This window comes from Theropithecus gelada, chromosome 4, assembly GCF_003255815.1.
Source record: "Theropithecus gelada isolate Dixy chromosome 4, Tgel_1.0, whole genome shotgun sequence".
NCBI classification, from domain to species: domain Eukaryota; kingdom Metazoa; phylum Chordata; class Mammalia; order Primates; family Cercopithecidae; genus Theropithecus; species Theropithecus gelada.
Window position 1 is genome coordinate 58,370,524 of NC_037671.1, and position 13,892 is coordinate 58,384,415.

The 13,892-nt window shown below is 35.0% G+C and overlaps 1 protein-coding gene across 1 annotated transcript in view; it reads right to left on the reverse strand.

Moving 5' to 3' along the window:
* The window catches only part of COL21A1 (collagen type XXI alpha 1 chain), a 197,584-nt gene that overhangs the window by 162,056 nt on the left and 21,636 nt on the right, over positions 1 to 13,892 (reverse strand). The gene's annotated exons all lie outside the window — the stretch shown is intronic.

Below are 13,892 nucleotides of genomic sequence, written 5' to 3' on the forward strand. Positions count from 1 at the left end.
TTTTTTTTTTTTTTTTTTTTTGTATTTTTTAGTAGAGACGGGGTTTCACCGTGTTAGCCAGGATGGTCTCGATCTCCTGACCTATAGGTTTGCTACCAATAAAATACCTATTCCTATTCTGAGGGATTCTAGGTTTATAGGAGAAATTCTAGTGTTAGAATAACGACATATTGACAAGGACTTAGCATTTAAGAATGTTTACAATTATCTTTCTAAATTTGAAACTTTTCCCTTTCAAGGAAAACAACTAAACATGAAAAACGAAAGTGCGTAACACTTACATGGAACCCAAGAGAAAACCTAGGAAAAAACTATAGCTTGGAGTCAGCAAAGAAACAAAATATAACCAAGGAAAAGGCACAGAAAAATCGATAATGAATTGATATGGAGCATCATTTTCACCTCACTTAATAGAGCACTTAACATCTCAGTGATCTCTAAGAATATTTTGCACAAGGATGTGAAATGCATGGTTTTCACCACAACATGTTTATATAATAGTTTATTGGAGTATGAAAAAAATGAATGATAAATATTCAAAATTCTTATAATTATTTTTATTCATTAATATGTACCTATGCTACAAATGAAAGAGTGAAAGCATTACACAGCTTAAAGGATATTAGACTGGATGTTGGAAGACTGAGTTTTGCCTGATTCTGCCACCATATGAATTTAAGCAAGAGAGAAAGAAAAAATTAGGTGTGACTGCTATCTTAGACTCAGTTTTCTTTTCTATTAAAAAGTAGAGGACTGACCAATCTGATATTCTGTGACTCTATGATAAATCAATTTGCACGTATTCCTTTGGTCGTTTCTATGACAAAAGTATCTTTATGCCATTTCATAGTCTTCTTTTTAAAAAAAAAAATTGTACACATTTAATAAACAAATCCAAAAGCCAAGACATTTTATTTCAATAGATAAAATACAAATATGTAGTATTGATTAGTATATGGTATAGAGCTCATTAGGTAGTGACATTTTCATTTACATTATCCATGATTACCCTCATCCACATAACCTTTCCTTGTCTGAACTCCTCACAGACAATAATACCTCCTAGTTCACTAATTGCTTTGTGTGGAGGGACTTGTCTCTCCAACTAGCAAGTGTACTTGCCAATGTTGGGCTGGTATTGAAACCTTGGCCCAACAATCACTCTCATGGGCGACTTACCTAGCCTCGCTTAGCCACAGTATCTTCATCTGAAAACATCAGTATAATTCACTGGCCCTTCAATGATTGTTGTAAAGATTAAACGAAATAGTAAACTCTGGCATATATGAGGTTAAATAGTAAGTATCAAGCTCACACATTTCATTATTTTCCCTCTGTAGAGCGCTCCTTTACAGAAAAAATAGTATATTATGTAAATTTGTGTGTGTGTGTACTACAGTGCTAAGTGTACTACACTTAACAGTGCTAAGCCCACAGAGGGCACACAAATGTCAGATGCATCATTTATTCAATGAATATTTACTGAGAACCTATTTGCACCAGGCATGGGAGAAAGTAAAAATGAAGAATGTCACAGCTCTTTCACTGAAGATTTCTAAATCAGCTAAACACCAAATAATAGGGATATTAGAAGTATGAATTTAACATAGCTTAGAACAATTGCAACTGGAGGGTGAACCAAGTATTTAAAAATAAAAACAAAAATAACAAAAACACAAAGTGGTACCTAAATAGGAAAGACTTTAGGCTATATCCATTGTCTATCTCTCTAAATTAAAATGTCCCTTGGAGTTAGACTTTAATAAGCTAAATGTGAATATTTGTATAATTGGAAACCTGTTTTCTTTTTCTTGGAGCAGGAATCACAGGAAAAACATTGCAGAATTTCAAGTTCCATGATAAAGGAGAAAACACAAAATGGTTTTCATAGATGGGATGAAATCATGTTTCCATGGAAACCCTGAACTGGTTTGTTGCAATCCAACTTAAGTTGGCAATTTGGGCTAATTTCAACTATAAAAATAAATTTGGCAACTTAAAATATTTATCCATCCTATCATGAATGTAATTTCTAAATGATAGCTAAATATGTGAAAAGCATCTCACTGAATTAAATACATATTTTAAAATTCCTTTTCATTACCAACTTCACCTGGCAAAAATATCATTTAAATTGGAAACAAATCCAATGAACTAAGTTGTGCCAGAATAAATAGAATCTAGAGTATGGTTATCCTCTGATTCCAATGTTGGAGAAAGAACAGGGACAAGGATTTCCTCTATTACAGACTAGCAGAGTCTGTGGGTTTAATAGCTTTTACTGAATCATGATAACCAAAATAGACTCAACATTCTACCCTAAACAGTCAAGGCCACTTTTTTTTTTTTCATTTAGAACATTTTTTCCAAATTAGAAATCCGTTTGATCATGGCATATGGTTGTTAGGCAAAACAAAAATAAGAACCAAAATGGTTATATTTTATATTAATGATTTTTAAAAGATTTTTGTCTTATGTTTTCCATTTATTAAACGTTTTTACCCTTATTTAAGCACTTCATTGTTAACCCAGGATTGGCTCCAGTCTTTGACTTTACTTCATGTAAGTTTCTTTTATGTGACTCAATGCTTTTAGGCACAACAAATAAAAAGAGTCAAAGGGCAGGTTAATATATAGCTGAACAGTCAACTTGAAATTAAAACTGTCCAGTCACGTAACCTTGGTCAGCGCTTCATCACATCCAACAACTATCTCTCAACCATGTTCACAAATGCTTAACCTCCTATGTTATATATGTGTGACAGGCAATTTCAAAACTGAGAAATTTGACACTTAATCTTAAAGTATTGTTCTTCCCTTGATTCTTTTATTTGCATGTTCCTTTCTTTCCTTCCCCTCATGGCAAAGCCTGATGAGATAGAAGTCGTCATTTGATTCCTTCCATTTCCTCACCTCCTGCTGAATCTTCAACCTATTGCAATAATATCTCTGAGAGTATGGGTAGCATCTCTCTCCTTCTGTATCCTTACTTACCACAAATATCCGCTTTTCAAAGACTGGTGTAGGACACCTAATCCTGCAGCTGTGTTCTCTTTGGACACCTTCCCCACTCCAGACTCACTCCCTCTACTTGCAGAAGGGTCTGTCATCCTCACCTGGCAATGCAACTATGGATCAAGATGGAAATGTTTCTGGAGATTTGCGCAAATCTAGGCACTTTTGCGTTTTCGTGCACATACTGCTAGAAACTATGGCATAGTTGAAATAGTACTGGTTTTCAGTTAAAACATGCTTAAATTCTCACTCCCTGTGTGACTAAAGCAAGTTTCTTAATTATCTCTGAATCTTACTATCCTCCTCTCTCAAAGCAAGGATAAATCTACCCCATCTACCTTGAAGTGTTGTTAAGTAAAATGCTAAGTAAAATGGCATAAAAGCACTTTCCACAGTCTCTAACCAACTGTAAGAGCTAACTAAATATTTTTCTTCCCTTCCTTTAAATTTTCAACAGCAGAATTTGCAAAAGCATGAGTGGAAAAACAAGTGATTGTTATGGTTGAAAGGAATTCCCTTTTCCTGAGTACTTATAATGCATTATCTGCTAATTTCAAGCAGTCATCTGTCATTTTCCTATAAGGTATTACAAATTCATGTGTATATGTGTATATATTCCAATTGCTTGACTAGTTGCCTGTGAGTTCCTTGAGGGCAGTGTTTAAAGCCAATAATTCTCTAACCTCACAATTCCTCACATGTTACAGGCAATCAATTAAAGATTTTAATGGCTCACCTGTCACTGGTAAGGTATTTTGTTTCATTTTTTCACAATGGTGATAGATATATGCTAATCCACCTACACTTTCTGTGATGACTTCTCTTGGAGCCACATATCAGTGGAATGACTGGCTAGGACAAAGTGTACAGAATACATGTGCAACACTATATAGTTCACTGCGATGTGGGACCTATTGCTGCATTAGTGGCCATGTTCCAACCAACCAAGCCAACTCAGATACATCTAACCCTACAGAGAGGACCAACATTATTATTTTTGGATAATTTATTTTTAGGAAATTCATATTTTAGCTTTGAAAGTATGAACCAAGTAGAGCCAAAAGTTGATACAACCAAATATACAAACAGCAAAAATTTGTCCCTTTTCTGCTCGCATGCATCTAACTTTCCTTTTTGACCAAAGAAGTCTTTTAAAGCCCAATTCATACTAGGATAACTTTTAAATGTGCTGAAAATTCTGCCCCATCTCTTTTTACTCTGTTATCCAAATAATTCCCATGGGAATCATCAAAAGAAATTCTTGACAAGGGTCAACATCATACAGATGTGAGACTCACGAGTTGTACACAGCCAATGCTAGGTCAACATTATTCGCAGCCTCTGACCAAGAGATTCCAGTTCAATTCTTTTCTCTAACTACCTGTAGAATATTGAAGCGATAGCGATATTTTCTTGACATATCTTTTTACTCAGGCCAAAACTTCTTAACACATGGGCACTAAGCTGGCTTTTCCATACCTGCTCACATTTTTAAACAATGAAACATCTTATGAGATCATCTACCTCAGTATAATTTTTATTTCTAAAATAACAAGATAACAGAATAATTTCTTTCTGAAAATTAAAAACATGAGAATATATATTTAGAAGGTAAGACCTGATTATATGTTCCAAAGCAACATACAGTATTTTCAGAATACAGTATTTTCTGTATTAAGCAAACTCATTCAGTTGTGCACATATTCTTCGAATGTTAAAATCATTATAAAAATATGGCCAATCCATATTTTTAAGACACTTTTAAGGTATAGAGTTTGGGTACTAATTATAAAATATATTAAGTTTAGAAATAAAAAGAAATAATGTTGGAGAGTAATACTCTCAAGTGTAATAGAAGTATATTGCTAGCTTTTTAAATAAAATTTCTGTAAATGGACACTATATGAGTTCCAGTGAATGGTGTCCTCTGTCTAAACAACTGGACCAGTAAATAAGGAGGACTCAACTTGGTGGGTTCCCACTCCTGGGTCATCTGAAACAAAACCACCAATTAAATCAATGCTTTATCTCAGATAACTACCTGTCTGAACAGAACTCCATCCCAAATGCGGCTCTCACCCTCCACAGCACTGTCAACCATGAATTTTCTCAGAAATTCAGAAGAGTGTGCATTAAATACATTTCAATAAGAAACTCCCTATAAATAGAAAAATAAAGAGAATTTTCCTCAAGATAAACAAACCCAATGACTGAAAGGTACCAGAAAGTCCTTCCAACCTGATTTCGTTGTTTAGCCAATAGAATCTGAAGCACAATAAGGTTAAATATTCTAACCAATATTAATTATAATGACAGACCAATATCAGAACTTGAGTGCCTTGACTCCCCAAACTGTGTTCTCTCCAATCTACCACACTGTCTCCCTTAAAATGGGAAAAGGCATAATGTTATTGCTCTAGAAACAACCTATAGGAGTCAGTGCGTGGCTTAAACATGAAGAAGGCTTCCACCCACATGTGGTATCCTAGCAACATCAAGAAAACTTCACTCACTCCTCAACACAGAGCAAAACCATCCCAACTCCAGTCAACTCCAGTCCTACTGCAAAGCACGAGGTATGTGATCCTCCTGATCACTTAAGCACCTCTGAGAGCTGGAGGTTGCATATATAAAAGGGGATGCAAGCCAATTCTAATCCATCTCATATAAGAATGACATGTAATGATGAAACCTCAAGAGCTTCACGTGTTATGACATGCTATGCAAAGTATTTAAAATTCTGTGTCTCCAAATGAGAAGATTGCTTAATCTGTAGTATAAAATTGTCTAAATACAATTTAGTACCCTCTTTTAAGAGGAATACACTAAAAATATTTATAGATCACAAATTTGGTACGAAATATTAGGGGGATAGTCAAACTTTGCTGAATTACCTTGTTTTCAAAGTGTAAAGAAAATGCACTTGATGAATATTCAATACTCAGAACTGTCCTCTAACATTATTTCCTAGCATAAAAGTATATGGCTTTGTAAAAAAAAAATAAATAAATAAGAAAAACAACAGAATAAATTCATTAAAGTTGTTAGCCATACCATTGTTTTGTTCTTAGTACATTTCCCAACACTTCCTAGAATCAAAAGCTGCTCTTTAACTGTATAATAAAATCACCACATGGCTTATTATTGTTATAAATCTATAAAACAACAGCTCCCTCTTAGATGGAAATAGGTTAGTTCAAACATTATTGTGTATTTTTTGCCTTGTTGAAATTTGCCATTTCATACTGGAATACATTCTTAAATAAATGCGGTTATGTTATACACTATTGTAATGCACATTTCTTGCTTTATGTTTTTTTTTACTAATGTCTTATTACTGCTCATTTTATATTTATTTTAGGCTATGGAAATGATGTTAGACAAAAAGCAAATTTGAACTATTTTCTTATTCGAGTTCAAAATGAGTCTTAAAGCAGCAGAGACAACTTGTAACATCAACAACGCATTTGGCCCAGGAACTGCTAACGAATATACAGTGCAGTGGTAGTTCAAGTTTTGCAAAGGAGACAAGAGCCTTGAATATGAGAAGCACAGTGGCCAGCCATCAGAAGTTGACAACGACCATTTGAGAGCAATCATTGAAGTTGATCCTCTTACAACTGCATGAGAAGTTGCTGAAGAACTCAGCGTCAACCATTCTACAATCATTCAGCATTTGAAGCAAATTGGAAAAGTGAAAAATCTCAATAAGTGGGTGCCTCATGAGCTGAGTGAAAATCAAAAATATCATTGTTTTGAAGCGTCATCTCTTATTCTATGCAACAACAATGAACCAGTTCGCGATCAAATTGTAACATGCAATGAAAAGTGGATTGTATACAACAACCAGCGACTGCTAGCTCAGTGGTTGAGCCGAGCTCAAAAAAATCTCCAAAGCACTTCCCAAAGCCAAACTTGCACCAAAACAGAAAAAAAAAAAAAAAGGTCATGATCACTGTTTGGTGGTCCATGATCGCTCTTTGGTGGTCTGTCAGTCTGATGCACTACAGCTTTCTGAATCCCAGCAAAACCATTACATCTGAGAAGTATGCTCAGTAAATTGATGATGTGCACTGAAAACTGCAATGCCTGCAGCCAGCATTGATCAACAGAAAGGGCCCAATTCTTATCCAAAGCAATGCCCAACTGCACATCAAATAACCAACACTTCAAAAGTTGAAGGCATTGGGCTACAAAATTTTGCTTCATTCGCCTTATTCACCTGACCTTTTGCCAACCAACTACCATTTCTTCAAGCGTCTCGACTTTTTGCAAATTCAAATTATTTAAAATAAATAAAGATGATCTGGTTTACAAAACTGTAATTAACAAAAATATTGCAATAAAACATCTACTGCATAACTGAAGCATATTACTGTATCCTGATGATGGATGTGATGATATGCTTCAATTATCCTTTGTGATATCATCAGGATACATTTCATTTTATTACCCAATTAAGATAGCATTTTGTCAAGAAGCTGACTTGTTGCAATGAATATTTTTGCCCATCTATCCACTGACTTACACTTTATTCATTTTTCAAACAAATATGTATTGAGTGCCTGATTTACTGAGTACCTCTATTTATTAAATGCCTGATAAACACTGTGGTGTTATGAAGATATAATAATCACAATTCTTCCAATCAAGGCACTTAACTGTGTACAGGAAGTTTATTATAAATTATCCTGTTTCTTAAAAAAAGAAAAAAAAAGAGTTTTTGTAGGGTGGGCTCAAGGTGTATTTTATCTTTTTTTCAATTTTCAATAATAGACTGTATTGGTACGTAATGCATTGAAGCGTAATCATATTGCATTTATGCTTAACATATTTATTCATTGAATTAACATTTATTGCCTGCTTATCAAATGGCATAATACATATACAGCACATTGCACAGTACTGGCATACAAAGAGTGCACAATTAATGTCATGTTATATGGAGAGATAAATGGCAGGCCAGCCACGACTTGTAACAGGCAATAATACAAAAAAGATGTACAAAGAACTCTGGTGCTACAGAAGCAGAGAAAATAGCCTGGGGGAATCCAAGCAAATAACTGACACTGATTAGTAGAAGGAACAAACGGAATATGTTTTCAAAAAGTTAGTCAACATTTGGTATTAAAACACCAAGGAAGTTTAAAATTGCTGAACAATATCAGTGTTGTCTATGCTTATTTGGTGTCATTCTTACCTAAAATTTCTTAACTGCTTAAGACTTGTGAAAAACCTTTATGTTTCGCAAAAACTTTATGTTTTATTTAAGAATGGTTCTGTATAACTAAGAATGATGGAATTCCATTCATTCATAACAGAGTCGGAAGGACACAAGATGTCCACACTGTACTTGAACTTATCCAAGAAGAGGAAACTTGCTACCTTCTAAACAAACCATCCTATCTTTAGACAGTTCTAATTGCTACAAGGCTCTTCTTCGTCCTCATACTTTGAAAAAATAGCTGACTTTTATTGAGATCCTATAGGAACCAGGCAATGGACTAAGCAATTACACAAATTATTTTATTTAATCCTACAAGACTTTGAAGGAGAAACTATGCTGTTACCTCAATTTTACAAGACCACAGTGAGGCTCTGAGATATTTAAAGGAAGCTGGTCACAAAAAGGTGGAGCCCAGAGTTTTAGCAAAGTCCCTTTGAGGTCATATGACCTCTGCTTTCCATTACACAATTCAATTCCATTCTTAAGGGAAAAATCTGCCTCTTCTTAATTGATATTTTGTAGTTCTTCTTTATGCATTAAGTGTACTGTTGTGTATATTACTCCAGAGTTTCTCAACTGCTGGCATTTGAAACCACATTAACTCTTTATTGTGGAGTCAGTCTCATGCATTTTAGGAGGTTTGCAGCATCCGTCCACCCACCAGATGCTAGTAGCATCACCTCCAGCTGTGACAACCACAAATGTTCCCAGATATGACCAAATGTCTCTGTGGCACAAAATCCCTCTATTGGAAATCACTGAGTTAGTCAATGAATGGAGGCTTACCTCAAGGATTGATTGATAATTAGACCTTAATTAATGAAACTGACTTTGAAGTTTTAAGTCTTAGGTTCCAGGCTAGGAATCAGCCACCATGTTCACGATCCTCTGCCCAAAGAATAAGGCAATAAGGTAAAAAGCTCAATTTGTTTAAAATATTAAAAAGGGTTGGGCACGGTGGTTCATGCCTGTAATCCCAGCATGCTGGGAGGTCAAAGCAGGAGGATTACTTGAGCCTAGAAGTTTTAAAACAGCCTGGACAACATGGCAAGACCCTGCCTCTATAAAAATTTTTTAAAAGTTAGCTGACTGTGATGTCACACACCTACAATTCCAGTGACTCAGGAGGTGAAGTGAGAGAACTGCTTGAGCCCAGGAGTTCCAGGCTGCAGTGAGCCATGACCACACCACTGCACTGAGTGACAAAACAAGATTATCTCTAAAAAATAAAAAATAAAATATTATAAACACTTGAATTTATTGTATAGTCTTCTCTGTGTCAGGTTTGACATAGTTCTATTCTTTTACTATCAGTGTTTCCAGGGTATTGCTTCTATTTCAGAATCGAAATGTTTTTGAAATAGATTAAGTATTGCCAAAAACCACTTTAAAAGCAAATCAAGAAAGCTACTAAACATACACACAATTTCATGGTTTATATTTGCTTTTCATTCTTTGGCCATGAACTACAGCGTCCTTTTAAAATTGAAAGTGTTGGCCAGGTGTGGTGGCTCACGCCTGTAATCCCAGCACTTTGGGAGGCCGAGGCGGATGGATTACCTGAGGTCAGGAATTCGAGACCAGCCTGACCAACATAGTGAAACCCCATCTCTACTAAAAATACAAAAATTAGCCAGGTACGGTGGTGCATGCCTGTAATCCCACCTACTTGGGAGGCTGAGGCAGGAAAATCACTTGAACCCGGGAGGTGGAGGTTGCAGTGAGCTGAGATCGTGCTATTGCACTACAGCCTCGGCAAGAAGACTGAAATTTCGTCTCAACAACAACAAAAAAAATGTGTTATCCTTTTATTTTATTTTATTTTAGTTTTACAGGCAACTAACTGTAAAATAGGAGGTTAATAATGTTGTCTATGAGGATTTTTATTATACTTTACTCATTCACACGATAATTGTGGTTATATTTTTCATGTTTCTCCATCCATACATCTGAAAAGCTGTAATATTTCATGCCTATAATAAAATTGTTACATAAGTCTTCAGTACATTCAAAGAATATAATACAAAAGAGGCATTGCTTCTCTAGGGAGTAATTAAATTTAAGACATGTAATCCATTTCTATGATGAAACGCAGATTTCTCATTAGAAGACAAATCATTCATTTAAATCAGTTGAGTAGGATAGTATTAAAAGAAAATACATCTGGTTACATTTAAGGTTCAGAAAAAAATCATGTACACAAAGATCCTTTGGCTTTCAGCCTAGAGGATTTTCATGAGGTTGTCAATCAGATATCTTTTTATTCAGTTTAAGCTCCTATTCTTAAAAAAAAAAAAAAAAAAGAGGGGGGACTCCCAGGGAATGTTTGCAAGAATTTCAAAGTGAGTCACACAGATTAGTACTCACAGTTTCCAAAAAAACTAAAGCCGACTTGGTGGCTCTGGCAATGGAGGGTGAGTGGGTTAATCTATGTCCTTGACTTTTACCATCCTTTTACATTTTTTGCTGTCATACCAGTGAGTATCATGTGACTCATTCAGTATTTATTTTTGTATTAAGTGCTGACAAAGTGTATATTAAAGGAAGATATATCCATGTTCTATTCAGAATTTTAAACAATTGGAATCCCTGGATAAGCTTTTATTGCTGTTACTCTACCAGTCACTGCTGGGATAAACTGTGTTCTTCCAACATTATTTTCTGGGATAATCAGTTCATGTATTTGTTGTCTTTTCATTTGAAGACAGGCTTACCATGACTGATGGTAACATGAGCAGATGAGAGGACAGTAGCATGTTATTTTTTTCTATATTATTTTCCTCTTTATTGTCTTGAGTTTATTTTTGTCTTCCCACTGAGAAACAAAAGTGTCCCTCTAATATGAAGGGAAACACTGTACTTTCTTATTTCATATTTTATTCAGGCTTTGTTTGGATGCCATAAGTAATATCCTTCATTCTATAACATGGACTGAAACACCTATTTATTTGCTTTTCCAAGTAACTGAATCATTAAATTTAAAAACTATATTAAATTCTTCTAAAACTTCAGGTACTAAGTTTATGCAATTTTCTTTACATGCTTAGCACATTTGTTTAATGTGCCAAACAAAGCACATTAAAATTTTCTGGCAGTCACCAGTAAATGTTTCTTATGATAATTACAGCTATTACATTGGGGTTTTGGGTAAGGGGAAAATATTAATTTTTAAAAAAACATAAAAATTGTAAGCAATGTAGAATGATATTTGCATGATGCATTCGTGGTAAACTACCTTTAAATCAAAGATGCTCAGTTGCGTAACATTGTTAGATATTGCCAGAATAACAAAATGTACCATGATTCATCTTGATAGTCACCAAAAGACTTTCACCTTATGAGAACTAAATTAATTGATACATGCATTAAGATTTTACATTTTGTTTGATTTTTTAAACTGTAAAATGTTGGAAGATACTCATGGAGTTTTCTGTGCATCTTATTTCCACCTATTTTCCCAAAGATGTTGAGATACATCCCCTACAGCCTTGGGAGACAGGGTCTCTCTCCTGGGATAAGGGCAAATTTGTTTCCTGACTGGAATAATAAAGGTAATTTTTTTCCAGTACAAACATTGGAGAGATTTACAAGTATCCTTTTTATAAGACTGGGGATTTATTGAGCTTGGAGTTCTTCGGCCATGACACATACCCACTATGCACACAACGTCTATCTGGGTCCTTCCATATCACCCCACAGGGCTTAGGGGAAAAAGCAACCAATGCAAACATGAAATTGAGAGCAATAAAGTCTTTTGTCCCTGACTCAACAGTCTCCTCTCTGCCAACACCTATAAAACTGTACCAGAATAGTTAGCTTGCAAGTAGGGTAAAATCTCAGGCTCATAGTTCTTGACATAAAAATAGTAGATAGACAATAATTACTTCTTAAATAAAGAGCACAAATAGCCATGTATAGCTGAATTCCATTACTTAATGTGGAGGCTTACAATTTTCTTTAGCAAAAGTGTGTCATTGTCTATACTTTATTTTATATGTAATTAAAACAAAAATACTATTTTAATGCTTCTCATTCTGAAACCCATATACCTTATGTCAATAAGTGATACTACTTAATAATTCACAGTCTTTTTGGAACATGGGAGACATAAACGAATTTTTAAAAAATCATATTTAATACCAAAAAAGGATTGGGTTTCTAAAAATCAGCAGATGTAACTAAATCAAAACAAAAACATTGACGTTATGGGCTGTTCTTTCTCTGATATTGCTCTGTTTTACCAAGTCCCTTAATGGAAAAAGCACATCAATATGAGCCATTAAATGAAAATAATGACATATTGGATTTAATTTGGACAAATATGCTGAAATATTGTAGTTAAATTAAACTCTATTATTTAACAAAAAGTACTACTTAACCTATCACAACCAGTGAACCAAATCACACCAACCACTTCTCCTACCTCTCTCTAAATTGACGGTGATAAAGAACAGCAATGCTCTTCAGCAAGATACCATGCATGCAGTGTAAATTGTAACATAAAACTAAAGTGTAATAAACAGGGAAAGAAAAACAAAATTCTGACCCTCCAGGAAAAAAAAAAGTCAGAAAAGATTTCCCTTTTCTCAAATTCTAAAAAATGATCACTTTAACCACTAAATTAGTTTAAACACCACTGACTCCTCCAAAGCCACAAATTTAAAATTTTTCCCCACAAAGCCTTAAAACATTTCATTTTCCTTTAACATTATGCAAGTTACAATAAGATTTCAACTAAAGCAAACAACTGCTCCTGTACTAAACAATCATTTCTTTAAAACATTTTGAGAACCCCCAAGCTATCAAGAAACTAACCACTAGGTCAACTGGTTTTCATTGATTCCAACACCTGTTGCTGAGTAATAGAATGACTCAAAATTTCTGAACTTTTTTTTTTTTTTTTTTTTTTTGAGACGGAGTCTCACTGTGCTCCCAGGCTGGAGTGCAGTGGCGTGATCTCGGCTCACTGCAAGCTCCGCCTCCCGGGTTCACGCCATTCTCCCGCCTCAGCCTCCCAAGTAGCTGAGACTACAGGCGCCCGCCACCACGCCCGGCTAGTTTTTTGTATTTTTAGTAGAGACGGGGTTTCACCATGTTAGCCAGGATAGTCTCGATCTCCTGACCTCGTGATCCACCCGCCTCGGCCTCCCAAAGTGCTGGGATTACAGGCTTGAGCCACCGCGCCCGGCCCTGAACTCTTTTAAAAAGAGCTTCACTTTGAGTGGGCTACTACTCACTCCTCACTAAGGAAACTTGAAAGCCTTAAGTAGCTAAATGCTCTACTCTAGCCCAGATGGAATCTACAGTAGCTGGTGGAATGAAGGCAACAAAAATGTACTTGACAGCAGAGACCTGGTGTTTGTCTGCCTACAGGTTGCCACTTGGGCAAATTTTCAGCTTGTTCCTGTCCAAAGGATGTGCTATTTTCAGGTACTCAATGAAAAATAATCTACATCAGAAAATAATCAGGTGAGAACTTTGGCATAAAAACAAAAGGATTCCAAATTTTAAACATATTCATGGCCTTTAATATTTTTAGTCTTTTTAAAATTTAATTACTTTAAAAAGTCAAGAAACACAATAATTATAGGAACAAAAAAATATTTTGAAATTAAGTTTGAATAATTCTAGAATGGCAGAAGGTAAAATT